Raw genomic sequence first — 20,465 nt, forward strand, 5'->3', positions numbered from 1 at the left:
AAAATAATATTCTTTCCAATTCTTAGCAACAGATATTTGGTACCTGGAATGGAGATTATTCTGATGGTGTCACAATCATGTTTTGCCTTTGCCAAGTGCCTCCCAGTGAATCATCCCAGGACTTTAAAGACTCTGCCAAACTCACCCGGCACATCTGCAGACAAAGACGGGGACAGAGACCAAGGTCAGTGAAGGCCACCCCAAGGCTCACACCTGACTGCTCCCATCAGCTATTAAAGGAGGGATCCACTTTTAAATGTCCTAGTGAGTCCCCAGGGGCCTCTGGAGGAAATGTCTTCCTCCACAGGACATCAGGCAGGAACTGTGAAATTAGAAGAGCCTGGGGGGCTTCCCCGGTGGTGCAGTGGTTAAGAATCCACCTGCCAATGCAGGGGACACGGGTTCGAGCCTGGGTCCAGGAAGATCCCACGTGCCGTGGAGCAGCTAAGCCCGTGCACCACCACTACTGAGCCTGCGCTCTAGAGCCCGTGAGCCACAACTACTGAGCCCAAGTGCCAAAACTGCTGAAGCCCTCGCGCCTAGAGCCCATGCTCCACAACAAGAGAAGCCACCTCAATGAGAAGCCAGTGCACCACAACAAAGAGTAGCCCCTGCTCGCCCCAATTAGAGAAAGCCTGCGTGCAGCAATGAAGACCCAACACAGCCAAAAATAAATAAAAATAATAAAATAAATTAATAATTTTTTTAAAAAAGACCCCGGGGATTCGCAGGGTGAGATTTCACAGGAGACGTGCTCCTGACTCAGAGAGGGGGCCTAGGAAATAATGCTCCAGGGAGAAAAAGCAATCTTTTCTCTTATCCAGCTGATCTACTTTTATTCTATTTGAAATAAATAAATAGGGTTTTTCCTTGAGTCATATTATTGTCATTAAACTGATGGCCTCATCTAGCTAATCAATAAGAAGACTTGGGGGCCTTTAATTGTTCAGGTGCTGGCGGAGGTTCAGGGGATTAGAGACCCCCAGCCCAAGCCCCTGCTGCCAGCCCCTCCCTCAGTGACCCACAGACTTCATACTTCTTGTGGCATTTGTGAACCTGACCTTGAGGACAGTTGGTCTGGGAGAGGGGAGGTTATATTTATATTTTGTCCTGAGGGAGATCTGCTGCCTAAAAGTCTCCAAGTAATTTTCAGACCAGGACAAGCTATTCTTCTCTCCCTGGTTTCAGAAGAGGGAGGCGGGGCTTCCCTGGTGGCGCAGTCGTGGAGAGTCCGCCTGCCAATGCAGGGGACACGGGTTCATGCCCCGGTCCAGGAAGATCCCACATGCTGCGGAGCGGCTGGGCCCGTGAGCCATGGCCTCTGAGCCTGCGCGTCTGGAGCCTGTGCTCCGCAACGGGAGAGGCCACAACAGAAAAAAGAGGGAGGCGAAGCTTCCTGAAACTTGTCTAACTTCATGAGGTGACGCTGCAGCCAAGTTACAGGGAGGTCAGGTTCAGACCACGATGGAAGGAGAAAGAACATTCAACAGTGCTGGTTCCCTGCCTTTCTTTCTGCCCTTCACACCTGAGGGTTCCAGGTGATCTCATGCAAGGCTGCTGCCCTGGAAGTGTGGGTTAGAACCCCCTGGGGGGTCAGAAGGATGAGAGGGAGAGGGCTGCGTAATTTGAGGGAAAACCTACTTGTAATGATTTTGAGCTGATCTGCTGTCCTCCTGAGAACGATCAAGCGCTGGGCCCATGCATTCATTAATTCTTTCACTCCTTCATTCATTCAGCACCTTCTAGGCCCTCAGCACAGACCTAGTTTTTTGTACTTTCATGGTTTTGCACGTGCTGCAGCAACAGGATCAGGATCAGGTTGGGTGGGATGGGGGTGGGGGTGGGGGATTTTTTTCTGAGTTGGAGCCCCTGCTGGCTTCCTTCCCCTTCCCTATCTTGCCTCCCTCCCCGCCTTACCTTCCCCCCACTGGCACTCCCTTAGCACATCAGGGTCTGCTTCGGGGCAGGGGGAAGCTTCCTGTGCCTCAGCTTCCTTCATTTGTAACATAGAGACTAGAAGAGTATCTGGGGGTTTTTTGTTGTTTGTTTGTTTTTATAAATTTATTTATGTATTTATCTTTGGCTGCGTTGGGTCTTCGTGGCTGCCCACAGGCTTTCTCTAGTTGAGGCGAGCGGGGGCTACTCTTTGTTGAGGTGCACTGGCTTCTCATTGCGGTGGCTTCTCTTGTTGTGGAGCACGGGTTCTAGATGCACAGGCTTCAGTAGTTGTGGCACACAGGCTCAGTAGTTGTGGCGGATGGGCTTAGTTGCCCATGGGCTCTGCGGCATGTGGGATCTTCCCGAACCAGGGGTCTAACCCATGTCCCCTGCATTGGCAGGTGGATTCTTAACCACTGCTCCACCAGGGGAGTCCAAGTATCTGTTTTTATTGTAAGGATTCCACCAAGTAATCCTAGAGGCGGGCACTTAGCAAGCACTTTGGTGACAGAACTCTCACGTTGTAGTTAGCACACTGGGCCTCCCAACACAATGGCTCCATTTTCCAGTCTGCACCCTTGTAGCTTGATGTAGCCATATGACTAGGTTCTGGTCAACTGGATTTGAGCAGAAGGGATGAGTGCAGCTTGCAGGTAATGTCCCTTAAAAGTAAGGGGAGTGCTCCACTCCAGCTGGTTGGAATGTGGGTTGAGATAATGGGAGATGGTGCAACCAGCCTGGGCCATGAGGTAGAAGCTGAATGCCGAGCTTGGTGGAGCAAAGGGGCCTTGGGTCTAGACACTACTGAATCACCCTATGGGCCTGAGACCACTTGAACAGATGGTTATGTAAGTGAGAAACTTCTAACTTATTTAAGACAATGGATAGGGGTGGAGATCTCTTTATAATGGTAGCCAAACCTGCATCTTAAATTCTACAGTCTCCAAGGAGAGAACTCTGATATGTCCCAGAACCAGCCACCTCCAGCACTGACAAGAAGAGAATCCTGCTTAAGTGTGTGTGGGATTTCTTTCCCTTCCCTCATTTGTTGATCTGTCTCTCTTTGTGCATGAAAATGGGATAAGAATAAGAAGGTATATTATAGAAAGGGGAGGAAACCAAGAAATGGCAACTCTAAAGAGAAAGTATTACTACTTGAGCCTGGTGGAAATAATGTGAAAGCAGACAGGGATGAATAAGTAGACATGCCCCAGATCCAAACTCTTTACAAGTCTTCATTTTAGAATGCTCTTATGCTGCCCTTTTGCTCACTTCCAAAACTCATCAACAGAAATAGACTGAATCAGCCACATTCCTCTCACAGTGACTGTCTCTGATGCAATGGCCACTGGAGACACTGTTACTGATGCTGCAACACTTTGTCATTTTGCACAAAAGTCATATAGTGATCGCTGCAATGTTTTCCAAAGGTGAAAATAGACTCAAGAGATTAGTTTATTTAATCAGTGAATCAACATAAGTACTTGGTGTCTCCTTTGTGGTGTTTACTTGGTCACTGCTACTGTCCAGGGGCAAGTTCATCTCTTTGGAGGGAGGCATAGCATGTGAACATTCTCCTTATTTATAAGGGCCTGGGACAAAAGCAAGAAGGCATGAAGAAAAGGAGGAAAGGTGGCTTTCTGGCCTGGTCGCATCCTCGAGGGCCAAGTTTCTCACTGCTGACATGTTGGTCTGGATAATTCTTGTGTGGGAGGCTGTCCTGTGCATTGAAGGATGGTATGCAGCATCCTGGCCTCTACCCACTAGATGCCAGTAGCACCACCACCTCCCCAGCTGTGAAACTAACAATGTCTCCAGTCATTACCTAATGTCCACTGGGGGTGGGGGGGGTGCGTGCAAAATCACGCCTCATTAAGAACTGCTCCTCTAAGGTCTGCCTCTAGGGAGGGAAGCAGTGGAAGCAGCACCTGCAGACACTAGCATCAGGGAACGCACAACCTGTCTGGGGCCCCACTGACAGAGCAAAGCTCAAAGGGTAAAAAACATGTTTGCTCTTTAATAGAAACCCAAAGAACGTAGCATCACCAAGAGACTTTGAGTGTTGCAAGCAAGGGCAGTGAACATGCTGAAAAAGGAGAAGAGCAGAGGAAGAAGAAAAGAGCAGAGGCCCAGCAGTACCTGATTTAAGTCATCAATGGCTGTCTCATTCCTTTTCGCCAGTAAATGGACTGTGGATGGGCATATGATCCCGAGAAAGATTTTCTTCCTGGATAACAGAGAGGTAGCTGGGGAGACGGATCCATTTCTGCCCTCCTCTTCCCTTCCTATCTTATGCCAAGATGGAATGTTTAGAGCTGCCAGCAGCCATTTTGCAACCATGAGGCAACAACCAAAGGTCAAAATCTATTGAAGACATATGGAAAAAGTCTGCGTTCTTGATAACATGGCTGAGCCAATGAACCAACTTCAGGACCATCTACCTTTAGTCTTTCTGTTAAGTAAATAGTGTATGTCCCTATGACTTAAGCCAGCGTTAGCTGGGTTTTCTGTCATTTACATTACTAATCAATGGAAACATTTTCAATGGCAACTAGTAGAATACCTAAGTAAAAGAAAATTATAAACGGAGGAGGTATTTTTCTCAGCTAATAAAAAGTGCTGAAGTAGGTGAGTCCAAAGTTGGTTTGAAGGCTGTTTAGTGTCAGAGCTCTGAGTTGACTTATATGTGATACTCTTGGGCTTTCCCTCATGGTCACAATATTGCTGCCACAGCTCCAAATGTCATGTCCACACTCAAACTGTGTTTAAGACAAGAAAGAAAGAAGCAAGTTTTCCTTGCCTATCCCTCTCTTTTTACCAGGAAAAAAACAATTGCCCCTCAAGCTCCTAGGAAACTATCCCACAGTCTCATTGATCAAAACTGGACCACATACCGTAAAAGCAGAATTACCATATGATCCAGCAATCCCACTCCCAGGCATATATCCAGACAAAACTATAATTCAAAAAGATACATGCACCCCTATGTTCATAGCAGCACTATTCACAATAGCCAAGACATGGAAACAACCTAAATGTCTATTGACAGATGAATGGATAAAGAAGGTGTGGTACATACATACAATGGAATATTACTCAGCCATAAAAGGGAGGAAATAATGCCATTGGCCACAACATGGATGCAACTAGAGATTATCACACCAAATGAAGTCAGAAATAGAAAGATAAATACCATATGATATCACTTATATGTAGAATCTAAAATATGACACAAATGAACTTATGTATGAAATAGAAACAGAATCAGGGACATAGAGAATAGACTGGTGGTTGCTAAGGGGGAGGGTGGTGGAAGAGGGTTGGATTGGGAGTTTGGGATTAGCAGATGCAAACTGGCACATACAGAATGGATAAACAACAAGGCCCTAGTATAGCACAGGGAACTCTATTCAATATCCTGTGATAAAACATAATGGAAAAGAATATGACAAAGAATGCATATACATGTATAACAGAGTCACTTTGCTGTACAACAGCAGTTAACAGAACATTGTAATTCAACTATACTTCAATAAAAAATAAATTAAAAAAAAAAACTGGACCACATACCAAGACAGTTTGAGAGAGTGAGTATTTGGCATTTTAAGCCTCTGTCATGGGAGGTGAGTTCTTCCAGAAAGGGCTTTTCTAGAGGATTGCTGGGTTAGCGGACAACAGTTTTTTGCACAAAATAATTGTTCATACCATATACCCTATTATCAGAAAATCAGTATTTCCCTATTGAGGCCTCTCTTACCCCTCCACCCCTAATTGTCCTTGTGCTACCCAGAGTAGGTTGGCCCAGCTTCCCACACCCACAGGAGAGCAAACTAGAGCTGATCTGTTCAGTTCTGGTGGCAGTTCTCCCCAACACACGATGTTGTGCTGAAGACTGTTTCCCTGACAACGACACTGCCCACCCCCTGCCGAGAAGACACTCTGCTGGCCAGGAAGCCCAACCAGGGTGCTGCGGTTCTTCTAGGGAAGACAAGCCTGCCCCTGAGCACTGAGCCAACAAAGGATGCTCTAGTCCTGCTCCTAAAACTTTGCTCCAAGGGCTTCATCTCTTCCCAGGGCTCACGCTGGTTCCAAATGGTTGGAACCCACAGCCACTGGTCCCCTTCCTCTGGGTGAGCTCCCCTTTCTCCCCCGATAGCCTGCCTGCTACAGGAGGCCATGGACCATGACTTCGGGTGCCCCCAAACACACTTTCTGGTGGACACTCTCATGTCCCTAAGACCACTCCCAGCATTCACAACCCTGGGACATGGCCCATACCTACTGCGCTAAAGTAAAGGAAATAATAAAACAAGTTCAGTCTCCAGCAGGGCCTTCCCTCTGATATAATCTCCTGTTACATAAACACATATGGGCCCAGGATTTAATCCTGGTGGGAGGTGTCCCCCCTGCCAAGGTACCTGCTACATCAGGTCACAACCCCTGATAGATTTCCTGTAGGTCTGTCCTGCATCCTCCTGTGCAGTTCTCTTTTCTGCCCTGCCCTGGAGTCCAGTGTAGCCTTCCCCTCCATTCAAGACTGGCCCTTATGAAAAACGTGGCCTCCAGTGAGCTCTCACTCCCCTGCTGGGACAATTGGAAGCTTATGTTTGTTTTTGGAAACTGCTGCCTGATAGCTTTTTCACTGACGATAGGGAGCAATTTGACATCATGCGTAATCCTGGATTACTGACTTGCTTAATATTTCATGATGTCTATTAGTCATTTGCGTTTATAGAAACATGAGTCATAAAAAATTAAAGCTTTAATTGCTTTGGGTTTCCTTTTTTAAAAAAAAAAATGTTATGGTTGAGAACTTTTGTCTTAGCTGAGCTGCCTCCCAAATGTTGGGACCAGAATTACTCAAAAGAATCAGGAGATTTGGAGATACAGTTTGAAGACAGATGGATAGCAAGACAAAGAGGTGTTTGGGTCATGAATATGATTCCTCAGCTCAGCAGGGAGGCTCTGGAATAAAGGAAGGATCCAACATATCACTTTCTCTCTCAGCAAGGACAACTGTTTACTGGGAAACAAAGGTTGAATCTATAATTGCAGAATTTCAGGCATGAGGACAGCCCAACACTAGAGATCATGAAAGATGACACTCGGATAGCCTAGTCTGTGCACTGGTGTCTGTGGCAGTGGCACTTTGGGTTCTTTGGCATTAATTAGGCACTTCAGAGGTGTTTAAGCCACAGGCATCAAACATACAAGGCACGAAGTAGCTGGCCAGCTTAGCCCCACCCCTGAGGAGCACCTGGGGAGCTAACCTCTGTAGTTAGGCTTCTCCTGCCAACAGATCCGGGGCCCTCATGGCTGCTGCTGAGGAATAAACGTTTGGTCACTGATGTTCTGCACCGCTGTCACAGAAGCTCCTCTTTATGTTAGATTTTGCTTGTATTTGACTTGGTGATTTCAAACAAATGTCTGACTTCAGTCTCTTGGCTCAGTCTCCCAGAGGGGTGTACTGTTATGTGAAATTGGAGAGTGTGAGGATTTGCAAAGTGGAGCCTTCACTTTTCTTTTTCTAAAGCACCCCCTACCAGAGGGGGTGGGAGGATGGGCTGCTGATGTTCAGAGAAAAAGAGGTCCATTCTGCCCTAGTGGAAAGTTCTGAAAATTGGCCTCAAGGGTAAATGACATAGAAAGCAAAGGTTTGTGAGGCAGAAGGCATGGGTTTGTGTACGTGGCAGACAGACGTGTGAAACATGACCTTCTATCCCAAATATCAGAATAACTTTCCCAGGGAAATCATTAAATCTCGAAGCTAATTGCTAACTAGACAAAGTACAGCATTTCCTAAAGCCTACTTGAATTATGGCTGTGATATAATACATTTTTAGATGAAAATAACTGTTTTATTTCATTTCAATTTGAACACTTTCACCATGGAAATTACTTAATTGAAAGGTGAATGTTTCCAGAAGCTTTAAATTACACATTAAACGAGAGGGACTTAATTGATATTTACAGGACATTCCATCCAAAAACAACAGAATACACTTTCTTCTCAAGTACTCATAGAACATTCTCCAGGATAGGTCATATTTTGGGTCACAAATCAAGCCTTGGTAAGTTTAAGAAAATTGAAATCATATCAAGTATCTTTTCTGACCACAGTACTATGAGACTAGATATCAATTACAGGAAAGAAACTGTAAAAATAAAAACACATGGTGGTTAAACAATACACTACCAAATAACCAAGAGATCAGTGAAGAAATCAAAAAGGAAATAAAAAAATACCTAGAGACAAATGACAATGAAAACATGACAACCCAAAACCTATGGGATGCAGCAAAAGGAGTTCTAAGAGGGAAGTTTATAGCAATACAATCCTACCTCAAGAAACAAGAAAACTCTCAAATAAACAACCTAACCTTACACCTAAAGCAAATAGAGAAAGAAGAACCAAAAAACCCAAATTTAGCAGAAGGAAAGAAATCATAAAGATAAGATCAGAAATAAATGAAAAAGAAATGAAGGAAACAATAGGAAAGATTAATAAAACTGAAAGCTGGTTCTTTGAGAAGATAAACAAAATTGATAAACCACTAGTCAGACTCATCAAGAAAAAAAGGGAGAAGACTCAAATCAACAGGATTAGAAATGAAAAAGGAGAAGTAACAACTGACACTACAGAAATACACAGGATCATGAGAGATTACTACAAGCAACTCTATGCCAATAAAATGGACAACATGGAAGAAACGGACAAATTCTTAGGAAAGCACAACCTTCCGAGACTGAACCAGGAAGAAATAGAAAATATAAACAGACTAATCACAAGCACTGAAATTGAGGCTGTGACTAAAAATCTTCCAACAAACAAAGGCCCAGGACCAGATGGCTTCACAGGCGAATACTATCAAACATTTAAAGAAGAGCGAACACCTATACTTCTCAAACTCTTCCAAAATATAGCAGAGGGAGGAACACTCCCACACTCATTCTATGAGGCCATCATCACCCTGATACCAAAACCAGACAAAGATGTCACAAAAAAAGAAAACTGCAGACCAATATCACTGATGAACACAGATGCAAAAATCCTCAACAAAATACTAGCAAACAGAATCCAACAGCACATTAAAAGGATCATACACCATGATCAAGTGGGGTTTCTCCCAGGAATGCAAGGATTCTTCAGTATATGCAGATCAATCAATGTGATACACCGTATTAACAAACTGAAGGATAAAAACCATATGATCATCTCAATAGATGCAGGAAAGCCTTTTGACAAAATTCAACACCCATCTATGATAAAAACTCTCCAGAAGGTAGGCATAGAGGGAACTTTCCTCAAAATAATAAAGGCCATATATGACAAACCCACAGCCAACATTGTTCTCAATGTTGAAAAACTGAAACCATTTCCACTAAGACCAGGAGAAAGACAAAGTTGCCCACTCTCACCACTATTATTCCACATAATTTTGGAAGTTTTAACCACAGAAAACAGAGAAGAAAAAGAAATAAAAGGAATACAAATTGGAAAAGAAGAAGTAACACTGTCACTGTTTGCAGATGACATTATACTATACATAAAGAATCCTAAAGATGCTACCAGAAAACTACAAGAGCTAATCAATGAATTTGGTAAAGTAGCAGGATACAAAATTAATGCACAGAAATCTCTTGCATTCATATACACTAATGATGAAAAATCTGAAAGAGAAATTAAGGAAACACTGACATTTACCATTGCAACAAAAAGAATAAAATACCTAGGAATAAACCTACCTAAGGAGACAAAAAACCTGTATGCAGAGAACTATAAGACACTGATGAAAGAAATTAAAGATGATACAAACAGATGGAGAGATATACCATGTTCTTGGATTGGAAGAATCAACATTGTGAAAATGACTCTACTACCCAAAGCAATCTACAGATTCAATGCTATCCCTATCAAACTACCAATGGCATTTTTCACAGAACTAGAATAAAAAATTTCATAATTTGTATGGAAACACAAAAGACCCCGAATAGCCAAAGCAATCTTGAGAAAGGAAAGTGGATCTGGAGGAATCAGGCTCCTGGACTTCAGACTATACTACAAAGCTGCAGTCATCAAGACAGTAATGGTACTGGCACAAAAACCAAAATATAGGTCAATGGAACAGGATAGAAAGCCCAGAGATAAACCCACGCACATTTGGTCACCTTATTTTTGATAAAGGAGGCAAGACTATATAATGGAGAAAAGACAGCCTCTTCAATAAGTGGTGCTGGGAAAACTGGACAGCTACATGTAAAAGAATGACATTAGAACACTCCCTAACACCATACACAAAAATAAACTCAAAATGGATTAAAGACCTAAATGTATGTCCAGACACTATCAAACTCTTAGAGGAAAACATAGGCAGAACATTCTATGACATAAATCACAGCAAGATCCTTTTTGACCCACGTCCTAGAGGAATGGAAATAAAAACAAAAATAAATGGACTTAATGAAACTTCAAAGCTTTTGCACAGCAAAGGAAACCATAAACAAGACAAAAAGAAAACATGGGAGAAAATATTTGCAAGTGAAGCAACTGACAAAGGATTAATCTCCAAAATTTACAAGCAGGTCATGCAGCTCAATATCAAAAAAACAAACAACCCAATCCAAAAATGGGCAGAAGACCTAAATAGACATTTGTCCAAAGAAGATATACAGATTGCAAACACATGAAAGAATGCTCAACATCACTAATCATTAGAGAAATGCAAATCAAAACTCCAGTGAGGTATCACCTCACGCCGGTAGGATGGCCATCATCAAAATATCTACAAACAATAAATGCTGGAGAGGTTGTGGAGAAAAGGGAACCCTCTGGCACTGTTGGTGGGAATGTAAATTGATACAGCCACTATGGAGAACAGTATGGAGGTTCCTTAAAAAACTACAAATAGAACTACCATATGACCCATCAATCCCACTACTGGGCATATATCCTAAGAAAACCATAATTCAACAAGAGTCATGTACCAAAATGTTCATTGCAGCTCTATTTACAATAGCCAGGACATGGAAGCAACCTAAGTTCTGTCAACAGATGAATGGATAAAGAAGACGTGGCACATATATACAATGGAGTATTACTCAGCCATAAAAAGAAATGAAATTGAGTTGTTTGTAGTGAGGTGGATGGACCTAGAGTCTGTCATACAGAGTGAAGTAAGTCAGAAAGAGAAAAACAAACACTGTATGCTAACATATATATATGGAATCTGAAAAAAAAAAACCAAATGGTTCTGATGAACCTAGGGGCAGGACAGGAATAAAAATGCAGACATAGAGAATGGACTTGAGGACACGGGGAGGGGGGAAGGGTAAGCTGGGATGAAGTGAGAGAGTAGCATTGACATATATACACTACCAAATGTAAAATAGATAGCTAGTGGGAAACAGCCGCATAGCACAGGGAGATCAGCTCAGTGCTTTGTGACCACCTAGAGGGGTGGGATAGGGAGGGTGAGAGGGAGACACAAGAGGGAGGGGATATGGGGATATATGTATATGTATAGTTGGTTCACTTTGTTATAAAGCAGAAAGTAACACACCATTGCAAAGCAGTTATACTCCAATAAAAATGTTAAAAATAAAAAGTGAATGTTTCTTTTTAACCTCTAAATTATGCAAAGCTTTATCAAACCAAATTTACAGCAATATGATACTTTTAACTGTGTAATATATGACTTGCCCTGGGTTGTCACAGATTTATGACACCAACCATGCAGTGCTGTGAAAGTTTATGTGATGATGGTACAGTATACTTAGAATAAGTGAGCCAGGTATTTTGTCTCAAGGATTAATTTCTTTCTAAGTTCTATCAGATTTGCAAGAATATGTTTAAATTAAACTGTTTTTCTGTGATGTTAGTTTTCAGTATTCCATAAAGCTCAAAAATATAGGCCATACCTATTACAGACAGCCTATTTTTGCATGTTACCAGAAGACATACTGTTATTTAATAATTTCTTGAATATATTTTCATAATATAGTACAGTATTTTTAAAAGAGGGGAAAGCACACCTTTAGAACATTAGCGTTTTACTTCTTGGTTAGTTCAAACTATTTCATCAGCTGAATTTCTTGAGACATGTAAAGCAAGTTTACCCTTTAGATGGGCTATGATCAGGATCTTGCTGGACTTGTGGTGAAATGAACATTCCAAAGTAATTCATTATGAAAATGAGGAAAGCAAGTATATAGAAAATACATTTTAGATTTTTAAAGAATGGAATTTTGTTATTTTTAGGCAGTATACCATTATACTGCATTTTACTCTTATGCAGATGAGGCTCTGAAACACTATTATCACTGTTTTATTTTTTTTACTGAACATCACCAGAGATGGTCTTTTTGCCATAAAATGGCGATTTACAGCTGCTAGCTATTCCATCCTCCTGAAATACCCCATGAGGATGAACTACACGATGCTATCATTCACTGCAATACTGTGTGCAGCAAATAAAGGCACATGTTCTGCCTTACACAGCTACTGGGCTCCCATTATTATAACGGCACAGAAGAGTTATCAAGAAAAATGAAGAAACACAAAGACAGCACTTGCAAAACAGAACCAAGACAACTGCCACCTTATGTGCATTTGGTGCTGCTGTGAAAGCAGCTGTGAACGGCTAGGAGGGCGTGGGCCCACCAGCAGTGAGGAGGCCTGTCCCACCCATGACAACTCAGGCCATGAATGCAAACAGACAAACACACTACTTTAGTAGAAAATGTAAAGCCCTCAAATCCAGGATAATAAAGTAAAAAATAACAATAACAACAACAAAACTGGCCATAGCAGCAAGTTTTAACAGATCCACAAAACCAAAGGCCATTGATATGTCCAACTTCCTCTGTCCACTTTTTTCTTAATGCTCGCTGTTCATGAGCTTGGATTGACAAGAGGACAAATAGAACCTAATCTATCTCTTCTAGTGAATTTTCAGTCCTGACAGGATTCCCAGGACAACACGTCCAGTGCTTGAAACGATAGCAAGCAGTTTAGAAGAGTGACTCCATCTCTAATTAGTATTTGGAAACACTATAACAAAGATTAACATTAAAAATGCACTAATACATACTCACACCCAAATTCATACAGAGAAGACAAAACTGTACTAGAACAGGTAGTCAGTCTATAAGTACTTGTTAGCAGACCGCCAAAAAAAAAATCACAAAGAAGAAAACATTTTTTTACTGCTTGAGTTGCGGAAGTTTCCTTATCGTCTTCAATGTACAGATTCATGACAGAAGTCATATTTCCACATGTGACTGAACCTCACGTGAGACGTCTCAGGAGTCCTTCCATATCCACGTTTGTACTATCAGGTTGTTCACTTGGAAGATCATGAAATTTCACAGGAACATGCAGAGATTCACTCAGAGGAACATTTATAGTGTCTCTGCAGTACAAACAGGAAGATAACTTCAGTATCTGCCAAAAACTGAAAACAAAAACAAGGCAGCTTGCCTTCCGCAAAAGTCTCTTGGACACTGTGTCTCCGTGTCTTCCAAAGAAGAAAGCCCAAAAGGCAAAAACAAATGGTTTCTCCAAAGGGGCTGAAGAATGTTTGGTTACATTGAGAGAAGACAGAGGAAGTCCATGCTGAGAAGCCCACCCATGTCATGCCAATGTGTGGGAGAACCACACTCCAAGGGCCCTTTGCAGCCAGACCTAGCTGACGTGAGGCTCCAGCAAGCTGAAACACCCCTTAAAACTGTTGGCTTTCGTGTGGCAGAAGAATCGGGGCCCAGCTCAGTGGCTGCATTCAAGGCCACGGCCGTATAAACCTGTTCCCCAGGCCGAGTGCCTCAGGACCATCCACGCCCACCTCTGCTCCCATCCATTTCCATATATGGATCCTGGGTGCATTAGTCTGCTGGGGCTGCCATAACCAAGGACTGCAGACTGGGTGGTTTACATAACACATTTATTGTGCCACAGTTCTGGAAGCTAGAAGTCTGAGATCAAGGTGCTGACAGGGTTGGTTTCTTCTGAGGCCTCTCCCCTTGGCTTGGAGAGGGTCATCTTCTCCCTGTGTCTTCACGTGGTCTTGTGTGTGTCTGTGTCCTAATTTCTAATAAGGACACTGGTCACCTTGGATTAGAGCTATCCCAGTAGCCTCGTTTTAACTTAATTATTCCTTTAAAGGCCGTGTCTCTAATTACAGTCATTTCTGAGGTACTGGGAGATAGGACTTCAACATATGAATTTTGGGAGGGGGACACAACTCAGCCCATAACTTTGGGGTAATAGACTTTAACTCTCCACTCTTCCACCTGTCTCTTTCTTTAAAAATCTTTTTTTAAGTGAAAATAATTTTTCACTTTTATGAATCCTCTCTTGACTTTTTACTCTGCAAGATAAAAATGGAATTCTCTTATACTCTCTTCACACACTTTTACCCTCCCCCAATCTCCTGATAAATTATAGTACAATTTTTAAAGATCAGTATTCAGCATTTCTACTATATAATTGCCAGTATCTTTCACAACTGAGACAAGGAGAACAATATGGTCATTTCTTCTCTTGTACTTCAAACAAATTTCCTAGAGTTAATAAATGCTTCTTCTTCTTTTTGTGATTTCAGGAGTTTTCCCTGGAGCCCTCTACCTCCTGTTCCCACATCCACACTGTGGCTCTCACACCTGCTACACAGTACTCTCCCTGGGGACTCCTCTTACGTGCTGCCCTATGTTAGAGCCTCGGTTTCCTGGAGCCGATGTCTTAACTCTCTCTTGGTTTCCTCCCTCGGCCCTTTGTTAGCATCCCCTCAGCAACACTGGGGTTTGAATTTCTCTTCTCTGTTGAAGCAATTTCCCCTCACCCAAACGACTGACTACCCCTCAGCTTCCAAAACTTGGTTGATCTTATTTTTCTGCTATTCCCCTACCCTTCCATTCTTTTTGTTCTTTGGGTTTACCCTTTAAAAATTCTTTACTGTCATTTAAAAGGTCTCCAAGAAAGAAGAGATAAATATATATGTTTGATTTGCCTTGGTTAACTTACACCCTACCCCCTAACTCTCAAATTTGAGACTTTGTTCATAATTCAGCTCCTTTAGGAGATTTTCCCATTCACCTAACCAGTCTGTTTCCTCTGCATCTCTTTGTGATCTGCGTGTTCAATCTGGTGGCGAGTTTCCCTGGCTCTGCACAATGGAAATGTGCCTACAAAGCTACCTAGACTTCCATTTCTTTCTTTTTTTTTTTTTCTTTTAAGGAAACGTTTCATTTTAGAGAAGTTTTAGATTTACAGAAAAATTGCAAAAGTAGTACAGGGAGTTCCTATACACCCCATACCCAGTTTCCTTTAATTAACATCTAACATCATATAGAATGGTACATTTGTTACAATTAATGATTATTACACTGTTAGTAACCAAAGTCCATACTTTGATCCTATTTTCTTAGTTTTACCTAATATCCCATCCCGGATACTATGTTACATTTAGTTGTCATGTCTTCTTAGGCTCCTGTTAGCTGTGACAGCTGACCCCCACTTTTTAAAGAAAAACGGATTGATTGATTGATTGATTGATTGCTCTGTTGGGTCCCCGTTGCTGCACGTGGGCTTTCTTTAGTTGAGGCGAGTAGAGGCTACTCTTTCATTGTGGTGCACTGCCTTCCCATTGCAGTGGCCTCTCATTACGGAGCACAAGCTCTAGGTGCAAGGGCTTCAGCAGTTGTGACACGCAAGCTTAGTAGTTGTGGCGCACGGGCCTAGTTGCTCCATGGCATGTGGAATCCTCCTAGACCAGGGCTCGAACCCGTGTCCCCTGCATTGGCAGGTGGATTCTTAACCACTGAGCCACCAGGGAAGTCCCAACCCCCACTTTTTATGAAGTAAATTCAGATACTTTTGGCAATAGAAAGGTGCATTCTATAGGTATGTTGACGTGTTTCATTGTTAGAAAGTTCACAGCCAGAGATAGAAATAGTGCTAAAGGGAAGGGATATCTTCAAATATACACTCAATAGTCCCAGGAGCAAAAGGAGGGGAGAATAAGATTTATATTCAGATTAGAGAAGGAGAGAAGGGAGCCCCTCACTGGGTGGAAGGACCCTTGCTGGCCAACTTGAAGAGGTTCCCTCTGGCCAAAGATAAGCAATTTCAGCTTCAGCAAGAATAATAATTCCAATAGACTAAAGCTCATCTAACATACTTTAATATGTGAGTTCATAATATTTTTTAAAGTAGGTGGTCACCTGGAGAGTATGATAGAGAAGTAATTCATTATCTTTAAAAGTGCTAAATAAAGGAAAGAATGAAACATTTATCTTGCCTTCCCTGTATGAAGGGTACCACCAGGTAACCAAATTGTAGATAAGGGAAAGCATCTCTTCCTACAGTAGTTCAACAATTGAATAAATAAGAAATGTTAGAATTAGACTGTCACCATTTTTTCAGTCCCTAATTAATTAATGGATCCAGACACTGAACATGAACATCAACAGTGGCCAACAGCATGAAGGGAGGGAGGGAGGGAGGGGGAGAGAGAAAGACAGAGAAGGAGGAGGAGGAGACAAGCGGGGAGGGGGAAAGGGAGGAGGGCAGAGGAAGGGAGAGAAAACCAGACATTATGTGCTTTCTGATGAAAGAACACACCACCACCTATAGTCTTGCCAAATGGATTGGAAATGAGACTCATGAAACAAACCTCTGATTTCAGCTGCCAACTTTCATGAAATACAGAGCACAAAGGAACATGTTGAACTGCACCCTGAGTATGCAATCAGCAAAATCCAGACGGTGAGAAACTTCAGATTATGTGCCCCTCGACCTTAGAGGAATGGGACTATGAACCTGATGGGACTTAAAGACGTAATCAATGTTTTCAACAAATGGCAAGATGAAACTACAGAGACTAGGAATGCACGAACAGGCAAGAGAACTATAAAGAAACACCAGGAAATGATAACTTTAAAAGTCAAGACAGTGATTACTTTCAAGGGATGGGAATGAGTTGAGAGGATGTGCAGAAGCTTTTGGGGAGACTGGCAAAGCTCTATTTCATGATGTGAGCAGTGATTAAGAAATGTTCACCTGGCGGGCTCACGACAAGGAGTACTTCCCAGACCTTCTGCTGCCAGTGTCCTTGTCCCCACAGTGAGCCACAGCCACCCCCTGCCTCTGCAGGAGACCCTCCAACACTAGCAGGTTTACTAATTTTCTTCTTCTGTGTCCAGTACTGTATGTTAAATCTATCAAATAACTTATTGAGCAGAAGCAAGAAGAACTACAATCCTGAAGCCTGTGGAATAAAAACCACATTCACAGAAAGACAGACAAGATGAAAAGGCATAGGGCTATGTACCAGATGAAGGAACAAGATAAAACCCCAGAAAAGCAACTAAATGCAGTGGAGCTAGGCAACCTTCCAGAAAAAGAATTCAGAATAATGATAGCGAAGATGATTCAGGACCTTGGAAAAAGAATGGAGGCAAAGACCGAGAGGATACAAGAAATGTTTAACAAAGACCTAGAAGAATTAAAGAACAAACAAACAGAGATGAACAATACAATAACTGAAATGAAAAATATACTAGAAGGAAAAAATAGCAAAATAACTGAGGCAGAAGAATGGATAAGTGACCTGGAAGACAGAATGGTGGAATTCACTGCTGCAGAACAGAATAAAGAATAAAAGAATGAAAAGAAATGAAGACAGACTAAGAGACCTCTGGGACAACATTAAACACAACAACATTTACATTATAGGGGTCCCAGAAGGAGAACAGACAGAGAAAGGACCAGAGAAAATATTTGAAGAGATTATAGTCGAAAACTTCCTTAATATGGGAAAGGAAAGAGCCACCCAACTCCAGGAAGCACAGAGAGTCCCATACAGGATAAACCCAAGGAGAAACATGCCGAGACACATAGTAATCAAATTGGCAAAAATTAAAGACAAAGAAAAATTATTAAAAGCAGCTAGGGAAAAATGACAAATAACATACAAGGGAACTCCCATAAGATTAACAGCTGATTTCTCAGCAGAAACTCTACAACCCAGAAGGGAGTGGCATGATATACTTAAAGTGATGAAAGTGAAGAACCTACAACCAAGATTACTCTACCAGGCAAGGATCTCATTCAGATTCGATGAAAAAATCAAAAGCTTTACAGACAAACAAAAGCTAAGATAATTCAGCACCTCCAAACCACCTTTACAACAAATGCTAAAGGAACTTCTCTAAGTGGGAAACACAAGAGAAGAAAAGGACCTACAAAAAACACCCAAAAGAATTAAGAAAATGGTAACAGGAACATAGATATCAATAATTACCTTAAACGTGAATGGATTAAATGCTCCAACCAAAAGACACAGGCTCGTTGAATGGATACAAAAACCAGACCCATATATATGCTGTCTACAAGAGACCCACTTCAGACCTAGGGACACATTCAGACTGAAACCGAGGGGATGAAAAAAGATCTTCCATGCAAATGGAAATCAAAGGAAAGTTGGAGTAGCAATACTCATATCAGATAAAATGGACTTTAAAATAAAGAATGTTACAAGAGACAAGGAGGGATACTACATAATGATCAGGGGATCAATCTAAGAAGAAGATATAACAATTATAAACATATATGCACCCAAAATAAGAGCACCTCAATACATAAGGCAACTGCTAACAGCTATAAAAGAGGAAATTGACAGTAACACAATAATACTGAGGGACTTTAACACCTCACTTACACCAACGGACAGATCATCCAAAACGAAAATAAATAAGGAAACAGAAGCTTTAAATGACACAACAGACCAGATAGATTTAATTGATATTTATAGGACATTCCATCCCAAAACAGCAGATTACACTTTCTTCTCAAGTGTGCACGGAACATTCTCCAGGATAGATCATAACTTGGGTCATAAATCAAGGCTCAGTAAACTTAAGAAAATTGAAATCATATCAAGCATCTTTTCTAACCACAATGCTATGAGATTAGAAATGAATTACAGGAAAAAAAATGTAAAAATCACAAACACATGGAGGCTAAACAATACGTTAGTAAAAACCCAAGAGATCATGGAAGAAACCAAAGAGGAAATCAAAAAATACTTAAAGAGAAATGACAATGAAAACACAATGATCCAAAACGTATGGGAAGCAGCAAAAGCAGTTCTAAGAGGGAAGTTTATAGCTATACAAGCCTACCTCAAGAAACAAGAAAAATCTCAAATAAACAATCTAACCTTACACCTCAAAGAACTAGAGAAAGAAAAACAAACAAAACCCAAAGTTAGCAGAAGGAAAGAGATCATAAAGATCAGAACAGAAATAAATGAAATAGAAACAAAGAAAACAATAGCAAAGATCAATAAAACTAAAAGCTGGTTCTTTGAGAAGATAAACAAAATTGATAAACCATTAGCCAGATTCATCAAGAAAAAGAGGGAGAGGACTCAAATCAATAAAATTAGAGATGAAAAAGGAGAAGTTACAACACACACCACAGGAATACAAAGCATCCTAAGAGACTACTACAAGCAACTCTATGCCAATAAAATGGACAACCTGGAAGAAATGGACAAATTCTTAGAAAGGTATAACCTTCCAAGACTGAACCAGGAAGAAATAGAAAATATGAACAGACCAATCACAAGTAATGTAATTGAAACTGTGATTAAAAATCTTCCAGCAAACAAAAGTCCAGGACCAGATGGCTTCACAGGTGAATTCTATCAAACATTTAGAGAAGAGCTAACATCATCCTTCTCAAACTCTTCCAAAAAATTACAAAGGAAGGAACACTCCCAAACTCATTCTATGAGGCCATCATCACCCTGATACCAAAACCAGACAAAGATACTAGAAAAAAAGAAAATTACAGACCAATACCACTGATGAATACAGATGCAAAAACCCTTAACAAAATACTAGCAAACAGAATCCAACAGCACATTAAAAGGATCATACACCATGATCAAGTGAGATTTATCCCAGGGATGCAAGGATTCTTCAATATACACAAATGAATCAATGTGATACACCATATTAACAAATTGAAGACGAAAAACCACATGATCATCTCAACAGATGCAGAAAATGCTTTTGACAAAATTCAACACCCATTTATGAATAAAACTCTTCAGAAAGTGGGCATAGAGGGAACCTACCTCAACATAATAAAGGCCATATATGACAAACCCACAGCCAACATCATTCTCAATGGTGAAAAACTGAAAGCATTTCCTCTAAGATCAGGAACAAGACAAGGATGTCCACTCTTGCCACTATTATTCAACATAGTTTTGGAAGTCCTAGCCATGGCAATCAGAGAAGAAAAAGAAATAAAAGGAATACAATTTGGAAAAGAAGAAGTAAAACTGTCACTGTTTGCAGATGACATGATACTATACTTAGAGAACCCTAAAGATGCTACCAGGAAACTACTAGAGCTAATCAATGAATCTGGTAAAGTTGCAGGATACAAACTTAATGCACAGAAATCTCTTGCATTCTTATACACTAATGATGAAAAACCTGAAAGAGAAATTAAGGAA

General features: G+C 41.3%; 1 protein-coding gene across 9 annotated transcripts in view; it reads right to left on the reverse strand.

Annotated features, from left to right (window-relative positions):
* LOC131762256 (serine/threonine-protein kinase MARK2-like) overlaps positions 1–20,465 on the reverse strand; it is a 120,785-nt gene that overhangs the window by 51,077 nt on the left and 49,243 nt on the right. For 6 of the 9 annotated variants that reach the window (XR_010842150.1, XR_010842148.1, XR_010842144.1 and 3 more), the window contains exons 1-3: positions 13,145–13,760; positions 4,078–4,165; positions 44–154 (exon numbers count right to left, since the gene is read on the reverse strand). The exons of 1 other annotated variant lie outside the window; for it this stretch is intronic. The gene's annotated coding sequence lies outside the window, so the exon portion shown is untranslated. Of the gene's footprint in view, positions 1–43; positions 155–4,077; positions 4,166–5,508; positions 5,579–6,356; positions 6,478–13,144; positions 13,761–20,465 lie in introns of those variants that run through there. 2 more of the 9 variants (XR_010842145.1, XR_010842151.1) reach the window with 2 other exon arrangements.

The sequence above is a fragment of the Kogia breviceps genome, chromosome 9, assembly GCF_026419965.1.
Source record: "Kogia breviceps isolate mKogBre1 chromosome 9, mKogBre1 haplotype 1, whole genome shotgun sequence".
Classification (NCBI taxonomy): domain Eukaryota; kingdom Metazoa; phylum Chordata; class Mammalia; order Artiodactyla; family Physeteridae; genus Kogia; species Kogia breviceps.